The 10,186-nt window shown below is 47.8% G+C and overlaps 1 pseudogene; it reads right to left on the bottom strand.

Moving 5' to 3' along the window:
• Nucleotides 1-5,613: 5,613 nt before the first annotated feature.
• LOC132518421 (cytochrome c oxidase subunit 2-like) lies at nt 5,614-9,941 on the bottom strand (annotated as a pseudogene).
• Between the last annotated feature and the right edge of the window lie 245 nt (nt 9,942-10,186).

Here is a 10,186-nt window from a genome sequence, read left to right as displayed (position 1 = left end):
TCAGCTGGAAATTCGGTTCCCTCTTCTGCATGTTTCTTCTTTCTCTCCCAGCGATGGTGCCGGCCGAGCTGTTCCAGAGCAACCGAGGCAAAAGGGTCGTGCACAGAATGACTGAGAACTTTGACCAGGTGCCGTGGGCTCCTCAGAGGCAGTGACCCAGGATTGAGGCCCCAGAGCCTCCTTCTGCGTGTCGTGGCCCTGGTGCCCTTCTCACGGGAGTTGCTGTCAGGCTTGATGGTTGAAACAGCCATGGTATCGAGATTTCACTGGTAGAAACTATTCCTTTTCTTCCCTGGGAGAAGCAGGTCTCCTTCTACTTTGTTGGGGAGACCCCTTTTTTAATAAACCAAAATGATAAGCTGTAAATACATATTAAGGATTAGGTTATATACATGTAAAGTATAATCATAAACATCAAGAAACAGAACCTGATGAGTGGACACCCAGGAGTGCCCTTCCCTCGTCGCAGCCTCCTCCCTGCCCTCCCGATGTTGTGTCAGTGACTTGTCCTCATAGTTTACGCCCAGGCACGCATCCCTAAATAACGCAGCCCAGCTTTGCCTAGTTCCAAAGTCCGTAAGTGGGTGGACCGTGCTTGCTGCTTTGTTGCTCTTGATGGCTCAGCATTGTGCCCATGAGATTCTTTCATCTTGTGAATACAGTTTTTTTTTTAAATAACTTTTATAGTTTTACTACCTTTAAACAAAACGTACTCCATTGCTGTGGAATATTCCTTCATAGCAGCGTGCATGGTTCATTTCTGCATCCGCTTGTGATGGCCTCCAGGTGCTTTCGAGTTTGGCTCCTGTGGCTTTGGAGTCCATGTCCGTGTGTCCTGGTGCAGGGCTGGGGGGTTTGTGTTCAGCTGGGAGGAACACTGTGGGTCTGTGTGCATGGAGTGCGCTCTCTGAGGCCCGATTGTTTCAGAAGTGGTTGCACTGCCCGCTGCGCACCAGGCTTTCCATTGCTCCACATGCTGCTGAGATTTGATACTGTGTCTTCATGTCTGCCATTCTGGTAGATGTGTGCACAGTCGTTTTCTTATGGTTTTAACCCCTCGGTTGTTAGTGAAGTTGTGCATCTTGTGGTATTCATGGACTACTTCCTGTTGTTTTTTAAAAAGTTAAAAAAATTGTGGTCAAATACACAAAGCATAAACTTTACTATCTTAACCATTTTTAAGTGCACATTTCAGGGTCAAGAAGTAATTCACACTGTTGTGCAAACCTGACCACCATCCTCCTCCAGAACTTTTTCATCTTGCAAAACTAAGAACAGTCCCCATTAAACACTCAGCCCCCATTGTCCCTCCCTCAGCCCCTGGCACCCACCATCCTACTTTCTGTCACTATGGTTCTGACTGCTCTGGGGGCCTTGTATGAGTGGATCAAGCACTGTTTGTTTTTTTGTGTCTCGCTTACATCACTGAGCATAATGCACTCAAATGTCATCCCTGCTGCAGCCTGCGTCAGAGTTGCCTTCCTCTTTTGGCTGAATAACATTCCCTTTTATGGATGGACCATGTTTTGCTTCTCCATTCGTCCGTTAATGGACACATGTAATATCTATGTTCATTTCTCATGTCCTAATATTTGTGGAATAACGTCAGAAAGTCCTATGAATCAAAAGTCATTTGCCACTAACTTTTTTCTTAAACTTTTTATTGTGAAAAACATCAAAGCTAAGAAAAAGGGAATAATACATGTCAGCTTCACTTGTGTTCAGGAATTAATGCTTTACGGTATTCACTTTATTCCCTGTGTGTGTGCTATGCATGTGCATGCGCCTGTTTGCATACATGTGCTGTGCATAGGTATGTGCACTTGCACACGTTAATGTGTGCATGGGCATATGCGTACATGTGTGTTCATATGCTAGTGTGTGAATATATTTGTGCTGTGCACCTGCATATGTTTGTGTGTGTGCTGTGCTTGCCTGTGCGCACAACTCTGTGTTTGCTGGAACCACTTGTAAATTGGTTGCAGACTGAATTGTGCCCCAGATATATCCACACGCAGCTGCTCTAACAATCCTGCGTAGCCACGTAAAGGTCACAGGTCTCAGGGATTTAAATGGATGGAGCAGGATGTCCTGACACAGAGTCTGTTTTCCAATGACTGTCACTGTCTCAGTAACATCCTTCACACCTTCTTTAAGCCACATTCAGGGTCCAGTTTAGATCCCCATTACATTCAGTCACCTGCCCCAGGTCCCCTAAAGCTACAATGTCACAGTTGGAGAGCCCGGCCAAGGCTGGGGGTGCCCCTCCTGTTGGCCTGGCCTCCAGGCTCTGCACTTGGCTCCTGTGTTCCCATCTCTCAGCCAGGCCCCGACTTGGATGGGGCTGCCACCTCTTTCCTCAGAGTCCCATCGCCCAGTCAAGGGGGTTCATTCTCCCAAACTCAGCATCAGGAGTGGGGGCGTGACAGTCCCCACTGGGTCTCCTTCATGTGAGACCTTGTGCTGTTGAAAGAGCAGGTGCCCTGCCCTCGGTGGTGGGGGCTGGGGGATGACGTGTGGCCCACGATGGGCAGGCGGGTCCGCGGGTGGGGCAAGCCAGTGTGCAAGGAGTTCCGTGGTGGGTTCTCCTCTCCAACGGCTTCTGTGCCTCTACCTCTCCCCGTGCCTCCCCTCGAAGACAGCGCGGTGCCCGGGACGGGAGCCATGGGAGCCGTCAGCCACCGCCCCCTCTACACACACAAACACGCACACGCACACACACAGGCACACGCTGCAGGGAAGCAGGACCTGAGTGCAGGGCTCTCAGCGGCCCTGAGCGCCCCGCCCGGAATCGGCCAGCGGAATGGACAGACCGGATCTCCCGGCCCGGACCATGCAGGAGTGTCCTGCCTGGGCTTCCAGTGCGGCCGCCTCCTTCTGGAAGCCTGGGAGGTTGGAATCAGGCCACTTCTTGTCTGTCCTGGCAGCAGACTGGGCTGCACTCTAAGAAGTTCGTGGCTCACCCGTGGATCCGGACCATCAGGTGGCCAGAGAAATTGGTAACATTTCTGTTTTGCCTGTTGAAATGTTTAATGACAAAGATTTTGTTCAGTTTCCTGATGTGGGTGTCCAAAGGTGAGAGACCCATGTGTGTGATCTGTACCTCCTATGAGATCAGCCCTAAGCTAGTTTAAACATGATCAAGTTCTGTCTACACAGTAGATTTAGACCTCTGCCTGTCCTGTCTACTGATTATGCTTAGAGCTGACCACGTGTTGTCTATAATAAGATTTAGACCTGACCATGTTCTGTGTACGCTAGGACTATGGGAACCTGGGTAGAGACCCGGCCTGGCCTCAGTACTGGGAAGCTCCGTGCCTGCATCTGAAGGTCAGTGCTTAGATGTCTGGGGTCTGGAGCTGAGGTGGGCTTGTCTAAGTAACAGCCTCTCTTCTGAGTGGGGTTACCTGGTCCTCCCAAGGGTCAGTGCTATGGTCGGGGGCTCAGTCTTAATCCCTGCAAGGTTCACCTTCCCTGGGGCTCGTGGAGAATCCGCAGGAGGGCTACCTGGCAATAATTCCAATTCACCAGCACGTGCATGGTGCGTAGGGAGGCAGGTTTAGCTGATGAATTGATTGCAGGGCAGACAGGGCAAAAGGCCGATGGGTAACAGCTGAGGCTGCTGCTGAGCTCTCCTTCCAGTCTCCCGTCCCTACTCAGCAGTGTCCAGAGCTGCCCCTCGGCTTTCAGCCCTGCTGTCCTGTGAGTTTTCTCAACAAGTAAGTGAGACAAGAAGGGACTGAGCCTGCCAGAACCAAGGAAGTGTGTTCACCTCTAGCATGAAAGCTTTAAAAAGAGGTAAAATCAATAGAACCAAAGGGAAAAGAGGAGGACTTCTCTGGGACAAGTGTGGGGAGAGGAGACCCACCTGCCACTTTTTCCCATCCCAGGAGGTCCCAGGAACACAGCCTGTTTCCACATTAGGGGAGCCACCAGCAGAGCCGTGGTGTCTTGACCAAGGGGACATGTCCCCCAGGTGCAGGGTCTGGGGAGGTGAGGTCACCCTGGAGGCTGTGCACATGTGACCCCAGTTGGGGGAGTCTGGGGAGGGCGGTTCACCCTGGGACTGTGGACATGTGACTCAGGTGGAGGGGTCTGGGTACGATGGGTCACCTGTTGAGAGAGAATGTGTGACTTTAGGTGCAGGGTCTGGGGAGGTGGGGTTATCATGATGAGTGTGGATGTGCGACCCCAGGTAAAGGGTGCAGGGACTGTGTGGGTCTCACCACATCTGCATGGGTCAGGATCACATGTACGGGGAGACTGCATATGTGCTCTTTGCCTGCAGTGTGTCTTGTCCTCTTTGAGATTTCCAACCTCTGCATTAAGTGTGTTGCCCTGATTAACCTGTGGTTCCTTTTCTTCTCTTAATCTTCTCACATTCATATGAGGTCAGGCATGTTTGAGTGGGTTGCTGCTCTGTGTTCTTTTGAGTAACAACACTTGGTGGTATCATATTAATATCATAGCATATCATATGTCTAATCTACGGGGGTCTCCACTGCCTGGGTCCCCCTGGACAGAGGTCAGGTGAGCACAGACTAGCCCTCCCTAAGAATGGTCTCCCACGTGCTCTGTGAGGGTACCGTGATGGCCCCTAAGGTAGGCGACTGTGTCTGGGCCTCCGACATTTGTGATGAAGGGGAGTCGAAATGGAATCTCAATTCACAAGACATTATTTTAAGAATTTATTTTAAGTGAAATAAAACATGTCACATTCCCTTTACCATCGTCACCATTTAAAGTGCATGTTTCTGAGGCATCAGATCTATTCACTTTCTCGTGGAGCCATCACCACCATTCCTAGGACTTTTCATCTTGCAAAACCAAACTTCCACAACCATGAAAGTCTCACTCCCCTTCCCCTCCCACTGCCCCTGGCACCGATATCCACTTCAGTCCCTGAGTTGTCGACTCCAGGGCACCCACTGGAGTGGAATCCTGCAGTGTTTGCTGACGGGTCACTTTGGAAGAGCTGACTTTCAGTCTGAAGATCTGCCTGTTTGCATCTGAAGAATCTGCATTTAAGGAGAGGGTGTATGAGGAAGGGGGTGTATGAGGGACAAAGGTGTCCGGGGTACAGATGAGCCAGGACCTGACCAGCTGCCTTTTGGGTCCTCTGGTTCCACCTCTTGGCCTGGGCCTCATCTGCATCATCACTGGCCCCACTGGCACCCCTGGGGTGTTGTTGTCTGAGTGAGATTCCCCTGGTGCCCCTGCTGTCCTCCCCTCCTCCTGCTGGTGGGGGAGGGAACTGCTTGCTGTGTGGTCTCTGCTCCTGAGGCACAAAGGACCCTGCAGCATGGACCTGCAGAGTGTGGATGTGGTCCCAAGAGCATGGGACCAACAAAGGACACAGCACTGGGGCATGACAAGTGCTAGGGCTGCCTCATCACTGACAGGGAATGTTGCCAAGATCCTGCTCGGGAGGGCGCAGTGGGTGGCCTGGGACTCCAGAGGCCCCATTCCTATCCTGGAGCTTGGACAGTGCATCCCCATGGGCTCCAGATTCACCCCATATCTCAGCCATATCCCTCAGTCCTGTCTTTGAACTCAGGAAAACAAGCTCTCTTGTGCACAACGTAGGCCTGGTCCTGTCGGTATTAGGATTCTTTAATTTAGGCATCCTGGGATAGCAGCTTTTTTTAGGCCTGAGAAAGAACAGCTCAGGAGTGTAAAACATTTTCAGATGAAACTAATATTCAATGACTATCTCTATACTGCTGGGTTGTTGACTTCCATTAGTCATTATTCTCCTGGTTTTAGCTCTGATGTGGGGATTACAGAGGAGTCAACATTTAAATCTTCATAATCTGTGTATTTGTAGCGTCAGTATCATTACTGACCCATAGTTTGTATGGTTTGGGAAGAGTTATTGATTTCATGTATCTTGTAAAGGATTCACAATGATGATAGGGCAATTAAGATTACAATAATGGCTGGTAAATTGTTCACATTTTCTCTACCTGTGCATCTATTGTATGTATATGAGGTAGTTTAGTTGTCAATATTAGTGAAATAATATAGAGGACTAGAGAACTTATTTTAAAAATAACTATTAATGTGTGATTATGAACATGTAATGCAAGTGATGTTGCATCTTGAGAGCCTAGAAGAAATTGATATATCTTTTGATATACAGTAACTTAGCCTATGATTTAACTTTGACAAAGTTACATCACTTTTAACTTTTATCTCATTTATTGAGAAAGACATAATTGTTATGGTGTTGGTTTGAAACTGGTTGAAAAGGACTTGAGTCCTTCCTTATTTTATATTTACATAGGTAGGATCTTCAAACATAGGATATGGTGGAGGGCATCCGTGTAACCATTCTAGGTTAGGAGTAGCAGTTTCCACTGCTGAGACTTCTCGTTTGGATGCAAATGCTTTTCAAAGTATGAAGATTATTAGCATTACTGCTGCTACTGAGATGAATGAGCCTAAAGACAAAATATTTCATGCTATGTGTGCCTCAGGGTACTCAGACTAACGTAGTGACATCCCTGAGAGGCCAAGAAAGTGCTGCAGGAAGTCATATTTACTACGACAAATATACCTGTGACGTGACTGTTTACTCACGCTGAGCTAAGTGTATAACCTGAGAATAGTGGGAATCAGTGTAGAAAGCCTCGTATAATAGTGAAGACTGCTCCCATGGACACTATGTCATGGAAGTGTGCTACTACATAGTATATATCCTGGAGGACAATGTCTGGGGATGAGTTGGCTAAGATGATTCCTGTCAAACCACCTACTGTAAAAAGGAAAATAAAGCCTAAAACTCATAATAGAGTGGGAGCTCATATAATATTACCTCCGTGAAGAGTTGCTGATCAGGGACTTCCCTGGTGACGAAGTGGTTAAGAATAGGCCTGCCAATGCATGGGACACGGGTTCGATCCCCGGTCCAGGAAGATCCCACATGCTGCAGAGCAAAAAGCCCGTGCGCCGCAACTACTGAGCCTGCGCTCTAGAGCCCGTGAGCCACAACTACTGAAGCCCACGCGCCTAGAGCCTGTGCTCTGCAGCAAGAGAAGCCACTGCCATGAGAAGCCCGCACACAGCGACGGAGAGTAGCTCCCGCTCACCGCAACCAGAGAAAGCCGGCGTGTATTAACGAAGACCCAACGCAGCCAAAAAAAAAAAAAAAAAATTAGGGCTTCCCCGGTGGCGCAGTGGTTGAGAGTCTGCCTGCCGATGCGGGGGGCGCGGGTTCGTGCCCCGGTCTGGGTGGATCCCACATGCCGCGGAGCAGCTGGGCTCATGGGCTGTGGCCGCTGGGCCTGCGCGTCCGGAGCCTGTGCTCTGCAACGGAAGAGGCCGCAGCAGTGAGAGGCCCGCGTACCGCAAAAAAAAAAAAAAAAAATTTAAAAGAAGAGTTGCTAATTGGCTAGATACCTTTACTCCTGTAGGGATAGAAGTAATTATGGTAGCTGATGCACAGTATGCTACTGAGTCGACAGCTATCCTTATGGTAAATATAAGATGGGCCCACAAGAGAAATCTTAAAAAGCCGGTGGACATGACTCGTAATATTCTCAAATAGATGAAAGGCAGTTTTTGTCCTAAATAGTATGTAACAATATGTGAAATTATAACAAACCCTGGTAGGCCATGAATACACACTTCAGGGTGACCAAAGAATCAGAATAGGTGTTGGTATAGGATTCGGTCTCCTCCTGCAGGGTCAAAGAAGGTACTGTTGAGATTTCTATCTCTTAACAGTATGGCAATTCTGGCTGCTCGGACTGAGAGTGGTAATTATAGTAATATGGCTATAGTTGGGGAAGATTAAACAAATAATGGGGAAAAATAATGGTGTTTGGTATTGGGATATGACTGCTGGTTTTGGATTAAAGACTATAGTAATACAAGAAATAGCACGAAGAATTGAAGAGACACCTGCTAAATGTAAGGAGGAAATGGTTAGGTCGACAGAGGCTCCTGTGTGGGCCAGATTGCAGGCTAGAGCTGAATACATGGTTCCACCTGTGCCAGAACCAGCTTCTATAGGTGATATGAGTAGGAGTAAGAATGATGGGGGAAGTAGTCAAAAGTTTATATGCTTTATTTGGGGAAATGTTTCCTCAGGTGCCCCAGTTATTAGTGGCCCAAGTCAGTTTTCAAACCCTGCAATCATAATGGGTACAACTGTAGAGAATATTATTACAAGTGAAGGGACTGTTATGACTATGTTAAAGATTTGGGCATCTCCAAGTAGCGCTCCAGGTTAGCATAGCTCAGCCTGGATTAATAGCAGCAGGTGCTTCCTGCTACTCCAGCCCAAGCACCAAATAGTCAATATAAAACGCTGATATCTTTGTGATTTGTTGAAAATAATCAGCAGTGTATGAACAGAGGTACAATGACTTGAGCTAGCATTAGACTGTAAACCTAGAGACAGAGACTGAGCCCTCTGCTCTTGTCCCGTTTAGCTGTGGATCTAGATGGGGTCAATGCAAGTTTCATCACAGCCCCTGAACGAATTTTGTAAGTTTCTCCCTGTGGTTTTGGTTTTTTTTGTAATTTATTTTTATAATGAGGTGTAGCTGATTTTCCATGCTGTCTTTCTTGCTGCTGCACAGCCACTTGATTCACTTACAGAGAGACATCCATAAATTCTTTTTCACATTCTTACCAGTCGTACATATTCTTTTCTGGTGACTAGAGTGTGCCCAGTCCAGTTCCTTGAGCTATAGAGGAGGTCTTGTCGATTACCTATTTGGTCTTTGGAATGGTATCTGTGCTAATTTCAACCCTCTGGTTTATGCCTCACCCCACCCCACCTTTCCCCTTTAGCAGCCATAAGTTTGTTTTCTAAATGTGTGACTCTGTTTGTTTTGTAATTTAGTTCATGTGTAGCCATTTTTAGATTCCACCTATAAGTGATATCTTATGCTAAGTGTCTTTTTGTGTCTGACTTATGTCACTTAGAATGATTGTACCTAAGTCCACCTGAGTTGCTGCAACTGGCCTTATTTCCTTGATTTCATGGCTGAGTAATATTCCATTGTACAGAAGTACCACATCTTCTTTATCCATTTTTTCCTTCCAAGGACATTTACATTGTTTCCAAGTCGAGGCTCCTGCAAAAGGGCTGCACTAATAGTTGAAGTGCCTGTGTCCTATGGACTTATGGCTATCCCGAGATATACACCCAGGCGTGGAAGTGCCGTATGCTCTCTAGCTCTATTTTTTTAAATTAATTCATTTTTTTTGCCTGTGTTGGGTCTTTGTTATTGCCTGTGGGCTTTCTCTAGTTGCAGCAAGTTGGGGCTACTCTTCGTTGAAGTGCGTGGGCTTCTCATTGCACTGGCTTCTCTTCTTGCTGAGCACAGGCTCTAGGCGTTGGACTTCAGTACTTGTGGCACATGGACTCAGTAGTTGTGGCTCATGGGCTCTAGAGCACAGGCTCAGTAGTTGTGGCGCACGGGCTTAGTTGCTCCGCGGCATGTGTTATCTTTCCGCACCAGGGCTCGAACCCGTGTCCTCTGCATTGGCAGTTGGATTCTTAACCACTGCGCCACCAGGGAAGTCCCTATAGCTCTGTTTTTTAGAATTTTTAGGAAACATCATACCCATCTCCAGCGTGGCTGTTAGCAGTTGACATTCCCACCATCAGTGCAGCAGGGTTCCCTTTTCTCCACGTCCTCTCCTCCATTTCTGGTTTTTACACTTTGTGAGGGTGGCCATTCTGACTGGGGCAAAGCGATGCATCTCTGTAGTGTTGATTTGTTTTTCCCGCATGTTTGGTTGGCACAGGGCATATGGATTTACACCTGTACGCCCTTTTTGGCCAACTGAACCGTAGGCAATGTTGAGCAGCTTTCATGTGATTTAACGACGAGTCCAATCTACGTCTTGCAATCCGGTTCCTGCAATTCTGCCTTGTTTTCAAGTCCTTTTCAATTACTTACCCCAAGATATTTTTCCACCATAGTTGTCATTTACAACACTGCAGGCGTTGTGGATTGCAGTGCCCCTGAGAAACTGTCTTCAACTTGTTTCTGGAACCGGCCACAAAGTGGCAGGATCGCTTTAAGCCCCATTCTGGTTACAGGGGCAGCCTGAGCCTTTGGGAAATTCCTCTTCCTGATTGGAAATTAGACTGGTATGTGCTGTCCAAACACGTAGAGCTTGCTTCTCATTCTTTCCCTCGCTTCCCCTTCATCCTCCGGACAAA

Source organism: Lagenorhynchus albirostris, chromosome 3 (genome assembly GCF_949774975.1).
Source record: "Lagenorhynchus albirostris chromosome 3, mLagAlb1.1, whole genome shotgun sequence".
Taxonomy (NCBI): Eukaryota; Metazoa; Chordata; class Mammalia; order Artiodactyla; family Delphinidae; genus Lagenorhynchus; species Lagenorhynchus albirostris.
This window is presented reverse-complemented; position numbering and strand designations above follow the sequence as displayed.